This window comes from Mustela nigripes, chromosome 12, assembly GCF_022355385.1.
Source record: "Mustela nigripes isolate SB6536 chromosome 12, MUSNIG.SB6536, whole genome shotgun sequence".
In the NCBI taxonomy this organism is placed as follows: Eukaryota; Metazoa; Chordata; class Mammalia; order Carnivora; family Mustelidae; genus Mustela; species Mustela nigripes.
This window is the reverse complement of record NC_081568.1, coordinates 61850434-61871145: the sequence shown is the minus strand read 5'-3', so window position 1 is coordinate 61871145 and position 20712 is coordinate 61850434. Positions and strand designations below refer to the sequence as shown.

Below are 20712 nucleotides of genomic sequence, written 5' to 3'. Positions count from 1 at the left end.
GAAGTAGAAGGTTAGACACAGGAGAAATGGGTCAACAGGATGTTAATGGCTTAATCCATGGATGCCTCTCCTCCACGGTCCCTACAGAGACCCTCCCAAGTAGGCACTAACCTCCAGAATACTGAAGCCTGATTGGCAAGTTTATTATTTACTCCTTGTCAGACACACCCGTGCGCTGGGAGGAATGTCTCACTGTCCAGTCACATCCTTTGGGCAAGTCAGGAAGTCATTCGTATATCAATTTGTCCTACCATCTAATGAACGACTGTGTGCACACTAGAATTCTGTCTCCTGTTTTCGTATTATCGATCTTCGCCAGGATCCAGACAATAACCCCTTTTGATCTTTGACCTACCATGTAGAGAGAATTTTATTCCTAATGTACTATTTCTTAACTGAAGAATGGGACGGTAAAAGAAATTCATCTTCACTGGCTTTTAACCACGTTGGGGCTTCATCCTGCTGTTTGCGCATGTCCTACCAACCAGATCGCAGCCTGTTCAGATGGTTTATGAGCGCAGTACCTCATCTCACTTGGAAATGATCTGCAACTAAACCTCTCTTCACCATAATTCTCCCGGAAGGAGGTATTCTATGTTCTTTTAGAGACCTGTCTGGCAGAAAGCTACAGAGAACATTTCCCGAGAGAAAGTTTTCATACCCGAGGTGCGGCCCAGAGGTTTTTGGAGGGGAAGGGATGAACGTTTGCCCAACGTGAAGGTGCTAAGCCACACTGGCCAGTAAATGCTCCCTGAATAGGGCTTATGTGAGTACATGAAGGGGGTTAGTCCCGAGCAATAGTCTGAAGGAAAGGGACAGAAAAAGGCCTTATGGCCAGAGCAGGGGGCAGATGCTTAAAATCAGACACAGAAAAGTAAAAAACTTGACCACATCAATTTGTCCCAAATCAGGATGCCTGTATTTAATGACAAGAAGGGTTTGGCAAGCAACGATCTTAGAGTGTAAATTATTTTAAAACCACTTTACTAAAAGAATAGAGTTTGTTGTATAAATGTTCTTTGTCAAATACATGATACTTGCCATTTCTGGCTAGAAATGTGGTTTATACTATTTATACAGAGATTTATGTAACTTTCAGATGACTTTTGTATATATTTGTGAGCATCTGCTCACTCTGGTTTTGCATATGGTCGGCGCTGAATGTATGTTTGCTGTACCAAGAGATAAATGAATGGCTGCCTTTGGAAAGCAAACATTTCCAAACACTTGGCCACAAAACTGGGGGAATGTTGAAGATCTGATAGGATATGAACCTGATCCACTGTCCTACAACTTGAAGGATCCCATCTGGAAATCTCCCTCTGAAGAAGACAAGAAAAGATGGAAACAAAGGAGAAGAAGAAGTGGACACACCGGGCAGTTTAAGAAACTGGGAGTAATGTTCATTGTCTAGCTCATACCCACGGGGGTCAAGCACTGTCAGGTTCTGACCCTGAACCTCTTTGCATGTCCTCCCTCCTCACACTCCATGCCAGTCCAGAGTGAATGGGTCCGCTCTGTACCTGGCATGCCAAACCCAGGGCTGCGGTAGTACAAGGCCAGGCCACAGAAGAACTACAGACTCTTCTCTACCAACTCTCCTATCGTCCCAGGGATGAGACTCTGAATCTGTAGAAGATTCACAGAAAGGCATGTGGTGGCCCACTCGCCCACACTCCCACACCCCCAGAAAGGGATGGCCATCAACGCTACTGAGATGCAAGATCATTTCAGATAGGGCTGAGTTGAACATTCATTGTTAACGTACTTACAAATTTATTTAGATTATTTCTTTACATTTCCCAGGAAAATTATAGCCAAGCCATGAAACATTGCCTCAGATGAACACTTCCTGGTGTCACTGTATAAGTTTCCCTTTAAAAAAACAAGTCGGAGGCAGGGATATAGTTGGGACACAAGACAGTGGAGCTCTCACTTTTGGGCATGGGGGAGTTTTCTTTGTTTCCAGGTTTCCCCTCTCCGCTCGACCCCCAACATCCTACTGACACACACAGTTACGCAGGTAAATAGGTTTTGGAGAGAGAGGTCTGAATGCATCAGCCCAGGAAAGGTTCTGAGAGGGTTTGCAGCTATGAAAATAGCCTGCTTACCTTTGCTTAACCTTTTTTCGCATCTTGCATATTATTATCCCACAGGACACACCTTGCAAGTTACTGCTCCACATTTTCTAAATTTTACCTTTGGGCCAAATCCAACTGCAAAAAAAGCTGAATGTTTGGGTCAGAGTGTTTTGGGCTCTGGTGCGATCATTTTCATTGGCAAGGCCTTGCTTACCTGGCATCTGCCTCCATGGAGGGAATTTTTTGGTGAGGCGTATAAAACTCACCGCCCCATGTATTGCAGCATTGTGGAAAAGAGGTCCTCGACTTCCTCACTCAGTGCTTCCTCCATGAAAGCCCTGGGTAGAAACTTTTACTCTTCCAGAATCAGCCAGATGTTTGGTTCCAGCAAGACCTGTGCTTCTCCGAGGTGAGCTGGCTTGGGTCTGGGAGCTAAGTAGTGGGAGGCCCTCTTGCAGATCCGATTTCCATCTTCACTTTGGCCACTGCTGTGCTCAGAGCCAGATTGCATGCTCACATTTAGAAACTGCACTGGATTTGAAGGCTCGGTGTCTACATACAGGTCTACCCCTGGCAGGTTCTCCCATGTCACTCTTACTCCTTTTACTCTCACATTTTTTTTTACATAGGTTGTCCTGTTGTGTGTGAGTTTCTCCTAAGGCTCCTGAATGAAGGAGAGATGATTCATAGATCTTTCAACCCTTCTTTTCCCTCCATGAAGATGGGCCACAGGACGGGAAAAGTCTGCCTACATGTAGGAAAACAGACATCTTGCTTGTCCCAGGGAAAAACATGGTGCATTTTTACATTGTTTGCTTTTTGTACTTGTAGTAGGTTTTGGTTTTCTGAAATTATTTATCTGGGTGTAAATCATCAAAAGTGGTATTTGTATATCACTTGTCTATTTTTGTTTGGAGAATTTTTTTTCTTTAATTCTTGTGTCTTTAGAACCTGGGTCTATGTGTACCCCACCTAAATAAAAATCTTAAAGTTGAGGCACTTCTCTTCCGTACTCTCAGTTGATGGTAACATCCGGTCCAACCGGAGGGCAATTCACAAGCGGAGGCCAGCATCTTCCTGGGCTTCCGTTCTCATCAGACCCCTTTCTGCACCCGCACAGAAAGGGCAGCCTTTTTATTTTTCGTACTCCTCCATATTGGGGTAAAGGGAAACACTCTACATTTCCTTCCATGGTATCGGAAACAAGTATTTCCTTGCAGATGCTATGCTTAGATCCTTCCGTGCAGAATGGTGAGTAGAGTTCTCTCCATTTTACCAAGAAGAAAACCCAAACTTAGAACATGAATTCACTTGAGTTTGCATTTCAAGCTTTCATCAATCCCTCAGTAAGTGACAAGTGACTGGGACGTTGGAAAGGGTGAGAAACAAAATATTCGGCTCAGAATTCCAGGAGTTCTGACAGAAAGGCAGTGTGCAGTTAAATTACGGAATGCTTTGGTCAGCGTCCCGGCCCCTCGTGCTTCAATTCCCGCCTGTGTTCCAAAAATCCTCTCTCTACTCCATCTTTTCCCTCCCTAGAAAACTGCCAAGAGGCCTCTACCACCACTCTTCCCTACCTGCCCCAGACCTCCTAACCATGGTTTGCCCCTCTAAGCTCCCATCTTGGTCCTTCCTCTCCCTCCGTCCTCTGCTCCATGATGAGGGGCCCTGGTGGGGAGAGAAGTGTGAGAAATTCCTTCATTCTAAGGGAACTATGCCGGCCCTTTGTTAACATATTCTGTCTCTCAGAGGGAGACACATTTTTCAAAGACACCTCAGGGAAGCATTCACACGTTGACCTGAGGAATAAAATTTCAAATGAGCATTTGGGCAAGTAAGCAGGAGGCTGGGGAAGGATTCTCCCAGTGGCAGCAGGCTTCCTGGCACCCGGACTGCCCTGTCAGGGGAACGCCTCAGGCCCTACGTCACAGGGTACAGGGAAGAAGAGGAAGCCCATCCCTGTGCCCTCCACCCAGCTCACAGTCACCTTTGATGGCTGGTCTAGGACAAGGGACGGAGCCGTCATGGATGGAGGCTAGACTGGAGGTGAGGACTGCAGGAGTCACAGCCCAGGGTAGCCGCCCTCACTGGCCTGCCTCGGGCCAACCCGGGCAAGACCCAAAATAGCCCACTCTTCCCCAGGAACCAGGCCTGCCTCCAACAGGCAACTCATCAAAAAGCCTCATCAGGTCCCTAGCCGCCTGGTTTCCCAGCCCGCTGGAGCTTAAGGCAACAGCCTCCTCGCTGGACATCCAAACTCCCCCACCCCCTAGTGGAGAGAGGGAAGCCATGCGCCACCCAGCCAGGCTCCAGGCTCCAGGCTCCAGTCCTGGCGCCTGAGAGTCAAAGCAGCCCTCCGCCAGCAGGGTAGAGTGAACTATTGCGGAAAGGAGGAGGAGACCCAGCCAGGCACAGTGGTTCCTCCCCAGGCTTTCCCTGAGGGTCTTCAATGACCTTCACACACAGTTTTTCTGGCCTACTCTGATCACGCCACGTCTTGGACTATAAGATGTCAAGTAGGTACATGAAAATGGAAAAAGCATGTCTGTGCACTTGCTCTCTCAACAGGACTACAAGGAATTAGGGGACCAGATTCTGGGAGGCTTTATCCATAAGCAGCCAGATGTTTGGCTGGCCCGGATTACACAGGCCCCACAGAGTCCCACAGTCCCCACTCGGGATAAATCACCTCACTCAGAGGCCTACATCGTCGCCTGCCCTGTGGCTATACCAAACCCAAGACCCCAAGGAGGCAAATCCTCTCCCCAGGCCAAAAGCCAGCTTGACACTCCTTTAGGGCTTAACCTCTGGCACTTGACATGTGGAGGACCTTTGTGTTTGGTTTGGGGGTTTGTGTTTGGCTTCTTTGTGGCTTTTCCATAAACTGGCAAAAACGTAAGAAAATTCCATTTTCTTGAATTCCTTAGCTAGACGAACATTTGTGCTCAATGGCTCACTCTGATGCAGGGTTTCAAGGAAAAGTGACTGGGACAGTGACAAGATGCAGCCTGTCCCAAAGAAAGGAGGGGCACACAAGAACATTCCAAGCATTTACCAGGTCACCTGTTCCTTCAGCATGCATCGGTCTGGCCATTAGGGTGGAAGGTAAGTAAGTCCCCCAGACAACGTCTTCCAGGAACTCCCTCAAGTCTAGTGAGGGAGGCAGATGGTGGGGGTAGAGGATTTATGTGCCCTGATGGAGGAATGAACTCTGTGGCAGAGAAGCTCGTGGGAGATGCCATTTTGTTTGAGTCTTGAAGAATGAGCAGAAGAAGTGCCCTTCTCAGGGATTTTTTTCAAAGGTATCCTCATTCTGCCACAAATGTCTGTCACTGACTCAGTGCTCCAAAGCTGGCCAAGATGCCTTTGCTCCCATTCCAGCCCTCAGCCATGGGTCCCTAGAGACTGCTGCTGGCTTGTGTGTCTCCCTCAAATGATAACTTCCCCTGGATCAGGAATGATGTGCGGCAAACACTGAAGCCAATTTAAAAGTTGGAATATTTCCACATAAAACTAATATTGAATGTTTCTCTTGTCTGGAAAATTGGAAGATATGGTGATACTGGGCCCATATTCTGGCATGACAGCCCTGGGCTGGGGGTGAGTGGGCACTTCCCCCATCCCACAGTGCATGTACCACTTAGTCTTTGCTGCGTAAGAAACCACTCCAAATCTTAGTGGCATGAAACAGTAATTATGCATTAGCTACGAGTATCTGCAATTTGGATTGGGCCCAGCTCAGTGTTTCCTCGGTTGGTCTCACCTGGGCTCACAAAGAGGGCTATGGTCAGAAGCGGACAGGTGTTAGAGGGGATACCTCAGTTCTCTTCCACTTGCCCTGTCTAGCAGGCTAGCTCGGTGCTCTTCCACCAGGGAGAGAGGGCAAGCCTGAAACGCAAGCATTATTCAAGCCTCTGAATACATGCCTTTTATTAATGTCTCATTGGTTGAAGCAAGACACAAGAACACTCAGATTCAAGGGTTACCTAAATAGACTTCATCCCTTGATAGGGAGAAGCTCCATGGAGCCTATGGTTATTTTTCCCATGCGATCTCCAGTTCACCATCATCCCCACCTCACATACACTGGGGGTCAGTTGCCATCTCTCCGTTAACTTGAACTCCTGGCATTCTTACATTGGATCTTCCTTGAAACTTCACCATACCTGGAACCCTCTAAGCATCCAAATTAAAGAAGTGAACCTAAAACTCTGGTCCTATGACTTGGCTCAGCACAAGCACGCCTGACCTTTCTACTCATGCACATGGAAAGGCAAACTGGATCTGATGGAAATAGAAAGAGGATCCAAAGTAGTAGGTGAAGGCTCTGTTTGGTGATGCCAAAGAAACGTCAGGATGGCCAAGATCCCGTGTAGTGAATGGCAAGGCAAAGAGAACATTAGGAATGCTGAGAGAATCCAGAATCTCTAGTGAGAAAGGCATGTCCACAGAAGAGGGAGGGCATCGAACAGTGCGGGGCCAGCAAGGTAGCCCCCAGAAGAACTCACAAAGACTCAACTGCAAGCAAGAAAAGAGAAAACTCCACTTTCATGGGTAATTAGCAAACTGCCTCTGCTGCCGAGCACTCAGGGGCAGCAGAGAGCCAAGCCCTACATGAGCAGGGAAGTGGTGATGCCACACTCACTGTACATTGGAAGGTCATGTAGGGAACCCAAAGGATTGCAAAACAGGATGCTTGGGGATAAAACCCAACCTCAATGAGCAGAAGTTCTAGTACATAACAGTTCCGGTACAGAACATCTCCAGATGACGCAAGAAGATGGCCGGGAGGCGGCAGGGGGGCGGAGGGAGGGCAGGTCATGCACGGGGTCGGGGTGGGGGGTGGGTAGTTGAAAGGGCGAGTTCTACCAGAACTAATGGACAGCACCTGTCAAGTGAAAACGGTTGTCCTCCATGAGAATTGTTTGGCTTTTGCTCCCAAGGGTACAAAATTGTATCTGAGGTTAATAAATGTCTTAAAAGATGACACTAGAATTTATATGCTAAAATACACATTGCAATGAAGAACAAAACACCCCCTACAAATTCCTAACCAAAATGAATGAATCCAATCAAGGCCTCAGACTTAACTTCTAGGATACAGGAAATACTGGGGACAGAAGAATAGGTAAAGAAACCACATGAAGAAACACTTTGCACAGCTCAGTGAGCCTAGCCTCTCATCATAGTAATTTTAAAAAGGAGAGGGAGGCAGTAGACTGTTCTAGAATGAGACTCAATTATATCGAGCAAATGCAATGCAGGAATCCTGACTGGATTCTATTCCCAAAAAGATTAAAATCAAAGCCATAAAACCATTTGGGAGATAATTAGAGAAACTATAACACGGATTGCACATTAGATATTAGGAAATTACTATTTCTTAGGCATGATAATCCTACTACGTATAGGTAGGAGTGCCTTCTTAATTTAGGTGATACACGCTAAAGTATTGAAGGTTTGGGCCAGTGAGCAAAATGTTGTCTCTTGACTCCAAACCCACTCTTCTATACTTGGCCTCTGATGCTGGGTCTGGGACTCTGCAAACCCTAAAATAGGCTCAGTCAAAAGGGGGCGCTAGAGAGAGCCTGCAAGGCTGAAGGGGAGGAGAGGATTTCCTTGTTCCCTCCTGTCTACTTCCGGTTCCTGCTCTGGTTCTCAGCACTGCTTCTTCCCCCTCGCACCAGCACGTCTTTCCTCTTCAGAGACCCAGGTCCCAGCCCCACAGCTCAGAGGCCAGCGCCAGCCAAGTCGCCTCCCTAGGCTTCTAGTTTAATGACCCCAGCCTCTGATCCTTAGGCCACCAGCCCCAAAGAGGGTACCGCCTTCCTGAAATTGCCTCCTCCAATTAGAGTTCTCTTCCAACTCTTTCAATTACCTGGTTATAACTTTATGCTTCGTTAAGTCATTAGAATCCATTCTCTCCACTCAGACAGCAGCTGTGAGTTCTGTCTCCCCAACAGGTAAAGTGCCATAATGTTTGCAACTTGCTTTAGAAATATTCAGCCAAAAGGGAAAAGTACAGAAACGCAAACGTGTGTATGTAGAGCTCTACCAGACACACATGTACACAAATTCATATTGAGACAAAGAAAATAGAGACAAAATTTTTGAATCCAGGTGATCAACAGAGCAGTGTTCCTATTAGACCTTCAACGTTTCTGTGAGCTTAAAATTTGTCATACTAAAAGACTGGGGGAGAAAAGGATAAAAATTCCTAAATCATAATACTGTTAGAAGTAAGTTGAGATACCAATGAGGAAAAAAAAAATTGCTGTGCCATTTCCCCAAGTACATCTGCAGCCCCAAAAGCCATTTACCCTAGAGAGGTTCAAGTCTTGCTGGATAGGCCCCTCCCCTCTCCTTTACAGAAGAGGTTTGTGGATGTGTGAGCCGTAAACCAGAGTCGGCCCACAGGTACTACATCTGCAGCCCCCCACAGAGACCCTCACTGGGCAGAGAAGCCAGGTACTGGGCCTTTCATACACCATGCCTCAGATCATTCCAGTGGAAGAGAATCTGTGTCTTTGTCAAAAAGAAAAAGGACCTTCCCCAAACTCCCCTACCAAATCACTTACATAGTTATGATCGTCCCCATCAGTGCCAAACCTCCAACCTAAATCCCTCACACTCCAGATGAAATCCCTTCCTCTTGCCCTTTCCTCTCACAGAGGGCCCCCTTTCTATGAAAGAAGGTCTTCCCAATCCCTATTAAATTATCCTGCACCCTTCTCTTGGCAGAACACCATCATTGTGTTCTCTCTCTCTCTTTTTAAACTTTTTTGGCCCATTTTTATTGACACGTAATTGACATATAATTAGGTACCTGTTTAAGGTGTATAACCTAATGATCTGATGTGTGTACAAACTGCAAAGTGGTCACAATAAGATGTTCTTTCTTCAACGCTCTCTTGCTTTTCCTCCAAGCCTCCCACCACTGGGCCACAATGAAAAGCTAGCCTTTCATTAAGTCCTGATCCTACACACACACATTGTGCTGGGTCTCCACCTGTCATTTGTGGGTGAGGTTTGGTTTGCTTGATATCACTGAGTGATCAATCTGTTTCCCACTGCAGGTCATGTAGCCTGTATTCTTTCCTCCATCCACTCTGCCTTCACTTGATCTGATTTTTGGTGAGCCCAGTTGGTTTTACCACCAAAGAAAAACATCTAGCTACCTCAGCCCCAGCTACATTTCGCTCAGACAAGGAAGGTGTGTGTGAATTCTCAAATGACCTTAAAATAGAAGGCCAGGGAGCTGCCCTCGCATCTCTTCCAAAGCTTGTCATAGGGATGACCGTGAACCAGGCAGCACTGGGATGAAATAGCAGGCCCCACCCCAGGAAAGGGGGGGATCCAAAGTCTACGACCAGTTGGCCTAACTACTCTGTGGTTTGCTCTGTTGTTTCCTACGTATGAAACAGCTTCTCTGTCTTGCCTACCTCCAAAAAGCCTTCTCGTCTAGTGAGGTCTGGCTCAACCATGATATCCCTCATAAAGCCTTCTCTATTTCTTCCAATGAGAAGACAAATGGCCAGTCAACACACGAAAGATGCTCGCTCTCACAATCAGGAAAATGAATGTTAAGACAATACAACAACACTTTTCACCACTGAAATTGTGTAAAAACAAATTATTGAGCAATACCAGACATCAGAAAGGGTGTGGAAAAATAAAGACGTTCATATCTGGTTTATTGGGTCCGACGCTGGTGGAGCCACTGTGGAGAATAAACTGGCTGTATGTAGTAAAATGGTAAACATGCACAGCTTACAAGCAAGCAATTCCACTTCTTGTCACTCACCCTTGGAGAGAGGCTCCTTCTACAAATGTACAAAGAGCACTAATGAGACTATTCATTCAGAATTGCTTGAAATGGAGACAAACTGGAAGCAACCTAAGCATCCATCAATAGGGCAACAGATACATGAACTATCATGCTGCTGTTCTATGAAATACCAGGCAGTAGTTAAAAAGAATGTAGGAGATGGAAACTCCGTAGCAACAAGCACATTAGTGTGCAGATCTTGGTCTCTGATACCATTCCCTACTAAAAGAAATCAGAGCTCCTTGGAGAAATGGCTAATTCTGGGGCTGAGACAGGGGAGGTACAAGATGAGCCTGGAACATTGTGTAATGCCAGAAAGTAAAAACATACTCGAAAAATTATGAGTACATGTCACAAGGACACAAGAAGGGACTTCCACTGGGCAAATGGGAGATGATTTGAGCACCAAAATAATTAAGGATAATAACAAATCATAGACCCTTAAAAACTTAGAACCATGAGTCCACAATAAATAGGTAGATAAACAAAGAAGGGGGAAAGGAGGGCCCTGGCTTACAGCAGAATGCCAAGCCCGCTGGTGTATGTGAATGGATTGTTATGGCTGGACAATCATCATTTTACAACCATCTTAATAAAGATGGGCTCAGGCACACATCATCAAGGGATGCTAAGTCTGGGGAGAAATACTGATGAGGAGCAGGCCACTTGCATAGCCTTAAGTGTCTTCCAAGAGAATGCATATTAGTTTTGAGGGGAAAAAAAAAACCAGCAACTCCCTAGGAGACAAATCACACAACATCTTGACCAGGTGATCAAAATGAGCATCCCCAACAAGGGGCGGGCAGATACGTGTGTGCTGATGTGGCATCCTGAGAAGGACTCATCCTGTCTATAATATCCCGGCTGAAAATTCAAGCCTTGCATCTAATCACCGATCTAATCATAAGAGAACATTAGAAAACCCCAGGTAAGAAACAGTCCATTCCATATTCTTCAGAAGTGTCAATATCACAAAACCCAAAGAGAGACAATAAAAAATGTTCCATCTTAATTAAAGAACAAAGAGACATGATGATTAAGAACAATATCTGGTTCCAGGTGGCTGCCTAGACTTCAGGGGGAAATACTATAAAGAACATTATTGACAAAAAATGGAAAATCAATTGACAAAAAAAGGGACTAGAGATGGAAGACTGCATGAAAGCAGCATATCAATATTAAATGTAGTTACCTTGATAACGACTAATGGCTATTTAGGAGACTATCTCTACTCTTGGGAAATGTACAGTGAAGTATTTAGGGGTAAAGGAGTATAATGTACATACACTGCATACTCTCAACTGACTCAGAATAGAAAACCACATAGTATCTACAATATGTGTGTATACACATTATATACATACACACACATACAGATAGCAGGTAGGGCAAAATATTAAAAGGTATTTGAAGATTTTGTGAACTCCTCATAGTATTCATGCAACTTTTATATTTCAAAATAAGAAGTTACTTCTTTGGGAGCGCCTGGGTGGCTGATTCTTGGTTTTGGTCCAGGCCATGACCTCAGGGTCCTGGGACCAAGCCCCTAGTAGGTCTCTGTGCTCATCAGGGAGCCTGCTTGTGGATTCTCTCTCCCTCTGCCCCTCTCGGCACTTGCATACTCCTTTCTCTCTCTCTCTCAACTAAATAAATAAATCTTTTTTTTTGTTACTGCTTCAAAAGGAAAAGTTGCTAAAAAAAAAAAACTGATATAGCTATGTGTTCTAGCATAGAAAGAGCTCCAAATATATTGTTAAGTGGGAAAAAAAGTGCAAGATAATTCACTCAGTGGAAAGCTTCCCATGATTATATTCATTTGTACATTAAGTAATACACAGAGAAAGGTTTGGAGGAATATGTCCCAAATTGATCACACAGAGGAGGAGGCCAGGATTAGCAGCCATATTTTAGCTTGCCTGGAGCAATAATTTTGTTTTTCATGAGTGCATTTATAAATTGGTCACACAATTAGAAATCACTTTTTTTAGAGGTGAAAGCTGCCCTCCTCTCGATTCCCACCAGTGACAAAAATCACAGCTCAGGTTTTCCAAGACAATACTCATTTAAACAGTTGATCCCACTCTAATATTTGAGAGTCTCTAAAATGACCTGGCTTTGGGATTTGGGAAATCTGGTCAGTAAATGGCAGCAGTGCAGGGTGTGTGGGAAGACCCTGGTTTTCAGAGTCGGACAGAGCTAGTTTGAACACTTGCCTCCATCATTCACAGACCACACATTATTGGCAAAAGAGAGACCTCTCTAAACCTCTAAACCTCTAAACAGTTTTCTTAACTGTGAAAAGGGAACATAATGCCCACAGAGCCGTATTGCTGGGCTTTAGGTACAATGTACCTAATCTGAGTGTCTTACTTGCACATGAGAAACCAAGCCCCTCCCGGAGCTGGCCTAGACCATCCTTTTATTGTTAGTCATCCCGCCTCTTTTTTTGTGTTTTTTTTTTTTTTTTTTTTTTGCACGCACCCTTGCCCTGTGAGCCCAGAGGCTCTATAAGGAGGCACCCATCCATTATTCATTTCTCTGCTTCCAACTATGCCTCCTAGAACATTGTATCTTGGCATCAGACAAACATTTGGTGGGAGGCTAAATGAACCTTGTCACAGAAAATCCGGAGCAACATGTAAGTATGCTTTGAGGCCCTAGGCTTGCTTTAGAATGATCAAGTATAAGGAAACACGGTGTCTGAAATCACTGCATAGAAATCTCGAAGTGCCCAGAAGAGGAAGAGGTGACCAATGACCCCATAGGTTCCTGATCAATGGAAATGCAAGAGCACTGTAAGCATTCCTCAAAACCAAAGATGTTACCTAGTAATAGGTGTTGTTTTAAAATGCTGTGTGGTCAAGAATGTTTGGGAAATGCCAAATTAGACTAAACAGGCTTGTATGCTGCAGGACTTATCAGTGCCAATGCCTATCATGAATACCCAAAACACAATATAATTTGCAACATATTCCAAGCTTAATTGACTCTAACACATTCCATTTTTTTTCTTTTTTCCTTTTTTTTTTTTTTTGTTTGTTTTTTTTATTTTTGAGGTTTGGGGTTTTTTGGTTTTGGTTTGTTTGTCTTGAGATTCTCAAAGCCTAGATCCCATAGAACAGCTCTGGAAAATGCTGCTGGATGCTGTTTCTCCACTGGCAGTACATGGGAAGACTAGCACTTGGTGGAAATTTAACAATGTCACTTGCTCCCTTGCTCACCTAACCCAAGAGGGCAAAGGAATAAAGTAAACCAAGGGCTTTGGGGTTGCTATCATTTCCCCTCATATTCCTCCTCTTGTTTTTGTCCCTTCTGGTCCAAGGAACATGTGCTAACGATCGTGGTTATGACTCCAAAACTACAAATACACATTCCCCACTATTACCACTGCCATCTGTGCAGCTCTGCTTACTCCTGTGTCTGTGGTTCTGTTCATTGATGGACCAGACAGCTGCAAGAGCCAGGATCCTGCCCTGCCTAACTCCTGGGCCACATGTAGAAATGCTTGTCTGTAGGCAGCCAGGTGGAATATGTAAGCCAATGTGTGATAGGATTGGGCTGAGAAGAGCAGTTGCCTTGCTCAATGTGACCTTAAAAACGGGCATTGTAACAGTCCAAATTATCTCCTTTTCATCCATCATGTCAGGGTAATGGAAATCTGTTATTTTGGCCCATCCAGTATCCATGCCTCCTATTTTTGCACTTTCCTCGTGGACAGTTATCCTTCTCTCCTTGACTCCACTCCCTGCCTCCAGGCCACACTCCATTACATTCAGTCTTGATGGGCCTGTGATTCCAGGCACCCAGTGTTCCCTTGCCCAAGGAGTGGATACTGGACCCAAAATAGGTCAATTAGGCCCTCTCTCACCCAGGAATTTTGAGGCTAGAGTAGAATAATGCAGGACCCAAAAGGTTAGGCTTAATGGACTTAGCACTGAAGCCCCAGGAGACAGCATCTCAGTTCAGCTCCCCAGATCCCCAGCGTCTGCCCAGCTCCCCTCCCTTGCATGGTTCACGCACTCGGCTTTGCTTTCAATTCTACAAGTGCACTCAATGTCCTGCTGAGAAACTCGCTGAGTATTTCTATAACTTGCAGCTAAGGAACCTGCCCGATACATGGAGCAAAACAACAGCAAATTCCTACTTACTGTCCCCAGATGATCACTGGACTTAAAATCTGAAAGTGACCTGGAAGCTTCCCAATTGGCCTCACCTTCCCCTTTTATAAGGGTTGGTGGGGGGGCGGGAAGGACACGGTTATCTTGAAAAGTTAGGCAGTCTGGTTTCCCACCTGCCTCTGCTTCCTGAGCAGATTCCCAAACAATTCCATTTTCCACGGAGATACAACCTCAGCTGCTCTGGTTAGAAGGTCTGAATTGTGACTGTTTTTCCTCCCCACTGGTGCCAAAACTAGCCCTCCACCGCCTCTTGTCAAACGCTGCCCGAGAGTATGTGCATCCTTGAAACAGTCCAGGGAACGTTTGCCTCTCCCCACAAACATTCACAGCCTGCCATTCATCATGGCCCTTCGGCTCCGCGTGCTGAAGCCGCCCACCTTCAGGAAGGTGCTCCAAGTATGGAGCCTGGCGGTCCCCACTCCAGGGTTCTTGTCAGCGGCTCACCAGGGATTACAACGCCCAGCCAAGGACGTTCTATTCTGAGTGTGGCCCCAGAATGTTTCAGTTCATCTGCAAAGCACGAGTTTATTCAGGAGACGGAGGTTTTGGGCACATTCGTAGTGGCTAACGAGCAGTACTTCCTTATATGCAGAACAGAAAATCCTCACATAAAAACCGGGCCCAACTGCCAGCGTGGGGTTTCAAATAAACAAACTTACCCCTAAAATTACCTCTCTGGCCTGGCCAAATTTGCACCTCAGTCACGGGCTGTGACAGTCGTACAGAGGCTGCAGTGATCTGTGGTTCTCTGGGGAATGGCGGGGGACTGAAGCCTCCAGATTCTCTCTGTTGAGCCAGAGTCTTCACTGGTCACCATCCACAAATCCCGGATGGGTGCCCTTTGAAAAATCAATGACAAAGAAGAGTCGGCACAGCTTCTTCCCCAGAATGGTCAGAGAATGGCTTATACTCTTCAAGGGAGTCGAGAAGCAGGTTGCCCTTCCCGTACCCAGCTGGTCAGCCCCACGCCTTTTCTCAAGCTTTCTCAACCTTTACATCCTTCGTCATTTCAGGAGGCATTTTCCAAAACCCACCTGCCTCTCTGCCTCCCAAGGTAAGGAAGGTGCCTACAGCCCACCTCACCCCCCCTGCTCCCCTCTGTAACAGAACTCCACTGTCTGGGTCATTTACACATTTCTCATTTACACATTTCTCATTACACATTTCTCCCCATACCTGCCCCCCCCACTGGAGTTCCCTGAGACCAAGGCCCGGGGTGCACTTGTGTCCACAACCCTAGCGCCCAGCACAGCGCCATGCCAACAGCAGGCACTCAACCAAGAGAACAGACCTAAAGACACAAGAGCATTACAGCTCCCAGCCCCAGGAGGAAGCAGCTCTACCTACCCCAAAGCCACCTTGCTCAGGGATGAGACCTCACTGCCTGCAACCTTACACGAGGCCGGCATCTCCCAAAAATGGCAGGACAAGAGACCGATTCAAAAGGCCATGGAGACTAGCATTTGAGATCAAGACTTCTAGAATGAGACAGCTAGGTTCCAATTCTGACTCCACTAGTACTCATAAGCTTTGTGAAGAGGCATGTTAGCTTCTTGATGACCAAATTTCCTAATCTGTGAAATGGGGATAATTATAATAAACATCATAGGGTTGTAAAAAAAATAATAGAGTGAGATAATCTCTACAAAACACTTAGTGCCTTCCCTATGTAAGTATTTGGGGTTTTCTTAGATACAATTTACATAAAATATTGTATACCTTTAGATATACAACATGGTGATTTGGCACATTTATATACTAGAACAGGATTACCCCGTTAGCTTTGGCTAACATCTCAGGTCACATAACATTCACTTCTCTGTTGTGGTAAGAACACCTGCAGTCTAGGGAATTTTGGAATATAAAATACAGTATTGTTGACTAAAATCACTCTACCTGAAATGGTTGGGATGGTACCCACACATAGCCTTCAATAACATTAAATCAAGAAGTAACTTTGTGGGACACCTGGGTGGCTCAGTTCGTTAAGCAGCTGCCTTCGGCTCAGGTCATGATCCCGGCGTCCTGGGATCGAGTCCCACATCGGGCTCCTTGCTCCGCGGGGAGCCTGCTTCTCCCTCTGACTCTGCCTGCCACTCTGTCTGCCTGTGCTCACTCTCGCTCTCTCTCTCTCTGACAAAATAAATAAATAAAATCTTTAAAAAAAAAAGAAGTAACTTTGTCCTCGATTCTCCCTCAAATTTTCTGTATCAAGGAAAAGGTCACAGTTTATTGTGAATCCAACTTTAACACATCTCTCAAACTTGTTGTTCTCCATCTTAACAGAGAGAAAGCATGCTCCAAGCTCAAGTCTCAGACAGGCAGAAAGAACTAGCTGAAATTTTAAAGTGATTTTACCTTTGTTGTACTATTACTATTATTAATGGCAATTGGCACAGGTTTTCTACCTATGATAGAGGTATAAATTTTCCATATAAAATGTCTATTGATATTAAACAGTGAGTAGCTTCGAAGAGAAATATGAAGTAACAATATCATTTGCAAACATACTAAGGCAGAAATCATGAAGGTATGATCCAAAAGCCTCAGATGAGGGAGACACTGGTTGACACCAGGGTGGGGGGGGCAGAGGCAGAAGTCCCACAACCATGTGCCGTGGCCAGGGGACACTCAGGAAGCTGACCAGTGGCAGAAGTCTGCCTCCAGAAGAAGCCAAGGCCTTCCTGAGTGGCCCTGCAATTGAACACATCACAAGATGGAGGCTGCCACAGAACTTGGAGATGGGCCCCTGGTCATGGGCACCAGCGGAGGTCAATACTAGAAGAGCAGATCAGGAAGCTCCATGGAAGAGAGCAGACTGCAGGAGAGAAAAGTGACTGGCAGCCATCAGCATCTACACAGAGGCCAGGATTCTCGGTCAGAGGCAAGCAGACTTCACTCATCTCCAATGAGGATAGTGCAGATAGCCGGGGTCCTCCCAGGAAGCCAGGGTCTCCCACCTCCCGTGCCACCCACGCAGCCGAGGCCAAGCGCTGGGAGGAAGAAGTCTGGGTGGGCCTTTCCAAATGGTGTTGCAAAACAACTCGGTGGCATCTTGTGGCAAATGGGACACTTGGCTCAAGCTAGGATCCCATGGTTTTCTTTGAGTTTGGGGCTCATCTGTTTATGATGTTCATTGGAGGGGGCCATCAGTAAATAGATCTAGATTGCTTTTGAAACCAGTTGTGTTCCCTTTGCCTGTGAGTCATAGGCCAGGCTCACCCACAGACACAGACAGCCCTCTCGCTGTCTTCTGGCCGGCTGGCCACCAAAACCATGCCCTGGGCACACATGGGGAGGGGCGGGCAGAGGACTCACGCTGCCTCCACCCTCAATCAGCATGGCTAACAAGGCAGAGGCCAGTGCTCCAGGAGCTCCTTCCCTCATTCTCCCTTGAGTGAGAGTTATGTGAACAACCAGCTTTAAAACACTAATAGCCACCACTTCTAAAGGACCTGCTCTGTGCTGGACACATCACACCCATCCTCACAAGAGACCCTCCATCTTACATGTGAGAGAACTCAGAGACACAAGATGGCAAGCAGCCCAGAAGTGACGCAGGCTGCTTTATGGACTCAAGTCTCTGTGCCTCAAAGCCCACACTCTTGCCTTCCCACTGCCCCCCACCCATGCTACCTCACCAGGAAATGACAGCCATGATGGTGCCTTCCAGAACCCTGGAAGAACACAGAATTAATTCCACAAGGGCAATGAGGGAAGGTTCCCTGGAGAAGGTAGTATTTGGCCTGAGATCTTAAGGACAGGTAAGGATTTTGTTGACAAAACAAAATAATGTAGATTACTTTTGTTCATTGTTCATTCACTCATTCATTTGTTCCATACTATATTTCTGGGTCCACGGTAGGTACTAGGAATTCCATGGTGAACAGACCTAGCTCCTACTCCCAAAGAACTTACCTCCCAGTGGAGGAGACATTTAAAAAAAAAAATGAATAAAGTTTTTACTAAGTGTATGCTGTATAGAGACATATAAGGAACAGAAACAGAGATGAACCATGAGAGACTATGGACTCCAGGAAACAAACTGAGGGTTTAAGAGGGGAGGAGGAGTGGGGGAAGGGTGAGTCCGGTGATGGGTATTGAGGGCACAGATTGCATAGAGCACTGGGTGTTATAAAGAAACAATGAATCATGGAACACTACAACAAAAACTTATGATGTACTGTATGATGACTTACATAACACAATAAAAATTTAAAAAGAATAAAAAAAGAAATGGAGAAACCTATTTTAAGACAGTCAGGGCAGTCTTTCAGAGGAGGTGACATTTTTCCTGGGCATGAATGATGAAGTGAAGGTGTTATCCATGTAAAGTAATGGGACAGTGAGTATTCCAGTCACCAGGAACAGTATGTGCAAAGGCCCTGAGACTGAAAAGAGAACTATGTGTTCCTGAAACTGAAAGACTGGAATGTCCTAAAGCAAATGCGTCCAAAGAAGTATTGCTCAAGGGGAGGCTGGGGTCAGATAGGATAGCATCTTAGAGGCTGTAGAAAAGGGTGTGGGAAGCTCCGGCATGGTCTTCAGCTCAGAAGTGATACAGTGCAATTTACCAAGATCAGATCTCAGTCCCCTCACCTGTAAAACGAAAGTAAATAAGAGAATTCATAAAAAGCTCTGAGTCCCTTTCCTGGTTGGCAAATGGACAGAAGATGCTGTGAAATGTGAGCTTACCTCAAAATAATCCAGGGTGTTTGTTAAACTCAAGATTGCTGGGCCCCACTGCCAGAGATTCTGATGCAATAGGTCAGGGGAGGCCCATGAAGACGTATGTCTAATGGTTCCCTGGTGATGCGGTTCCTCCTGATCCAAGGGACCCCACTTTGAGAACTCTTGGGTTATGAAGAACAACAAAAAAGTGGGAGGAGCCACTTGGTGCTGTTGCAATTGTTAAGAGCTGGTAGAATAAAATGATCTCCATGAGGTAGAAAAAAGTGATCCCGAAGAGCTCTGTTTTGGAGACACCATGGACAAGACTAGCTGACAGACTAGAGGGTGAGGATGAGGGAAAAGGAGACAATGAGGCCATGATAGTGGCAGAAGCTGAATGGGGAACACCTGAGGAGGAGCAGAGCTGGAGACAAGGGCTGAGACATATTAACTCTGAGATTTCTGCAACCCCGAAATGGTGGAGTCTTCATGAGAACAGCAATCACCTCTATCTTGTCTTCTATTATATCCCCAGATCTCACCCTAGCATGTCCTGTCAGCAAGAAATATTCAGATAACTTTTGTTACCAGCTGAAGGATAAATGGAGACTGAGGAACGAGGATGCACTGAGGTACCAACATGCCGCCATGTTTGAGGAGGCCACGAGCAGTCACTCAGTTGAGGCTAACCCGTCACTTCCTGACCTTGACAAGATCAGTAAAGTAGGAGGTTGGAGGCAGAACAAAAGACAGAAGTGAACCTCCTAATTCACAGTAGGGTTCTTCCTCCAAAAGTCAAAGATGTCACATTTGAGCCTTTCTTGGGTGTGTTTTGAGATGGAAACTTTTGAACTGTGAGCTTAATGAGCAGGAAGGCCAGAGGAATCTAGCTAACTTGGGTTTTTCATAAAATAAATCATGGGAAAATCAAGCTATGCAACTTGGGAGTAATGAGGAGGGAGGGATGGGAAGACAGGGAGAGAGGAAACAGGACAGAACAGGAAAGGTGGCTTAAGCAAGACTACCCATGAAGGGCAGAAGAGGCCAGCCTCCAGAACTTGACCTCCCAAGGCAACCTCAACCCTTGGGTCCTCGCCACATTTCCAAAAGGCATGATGGACCCTCGGCCTCCCCACTTACCAAGTTGTAAATTAAAAGGCTGTAATTCCAGCCAGGGATTCTGGTGACATCATAAACCACAAAACCACAAGCTCAACTCACCAGAAGCCCCAAGATGGAATTACACCCTTTCTTCCTAATCCAGACAGCTCTGGTCACTGCCATTTTTTCATGATATAATAGAAATAAGCAATATTTTAACCATTTGTGTGTGGCTTTTCTCACACAGTCATAGGGCCGCCTGTCTTCTGGCCTCTCCTCACCCTCTCCTGCCCCTCTACAGATCCTCCTCCAGGGGTCTCCTTCAGAGACGCTCCTGCTTTCCAAGGCTGCCCCTCCTCCCTCCTCCAGGCCCACTTCTCTTCCATCTTCCCTCCAGATCCCTTCTTTTCTTCTGTCTCCTCCTATGAACCAGTAATGCCCTGGCTTCTACCTTAAGATTGTATTTATTTATTTGACAGAGAGAGAGAGATCACAAGTAGGCAGAGAGGCAGGAAAGCAGGCTCCCCACTGAGCAGAGAGCCCAATGCGGGGCTCGATCCCAGAACCCTGTGATCTTGACCTGAGCAGAAGGCAGAGGCCTAATCCACTGAACCACCCAGGCACCCCCTGGCTTCTACCTTAAATCTGCTTTTCAAGAGAACCCCAGGATCTTCTAGATCCAGGGCAATGTCCTGGAGTACAGACCCCAGATGTCTGAAATACCTTCCCAAAAGGGGCATGAAAATGCATTCATGTTTTAAATAAATCAGGAAGGCTTACAGCTTAAAGAAGGATCTTTCTGGAAGCCAGTGATTGCTTCCAACATCCTTTCACTGTGTTTTGCTTGAGTCCT

General features: G+C 46.0%; 1 long non-coding RNA gene across 11 annotated transcripts in view; it reads right to left on the bottom strand.

Moving 5' to 3' along the window:
- The window catches only part of LOC132028435 (uncharacterized), a 238348-nt gene that overhangs the window by 173447 nt on the left and 44189 nt on the right, over positions 1 to 20712 (bottom strand). For 10 of the 11 annotated variants that reach the window (XR_009407445.1, XR_009407439.1, XR_009407444.1 and 7 more), the window contains one exon: positions 14747 to 14926. The exons of the other annotated variant lie outside the window; for it this stretch is intronic. This is a non-coding gene — a long non-coding RNA (uncharacterized LOC132028435). The remainder of the gene's footprint in view (positions 1 to 14746; positions 14927 to 20712) is intronic. 11 annotated transcript variants of the gene reach the window in all.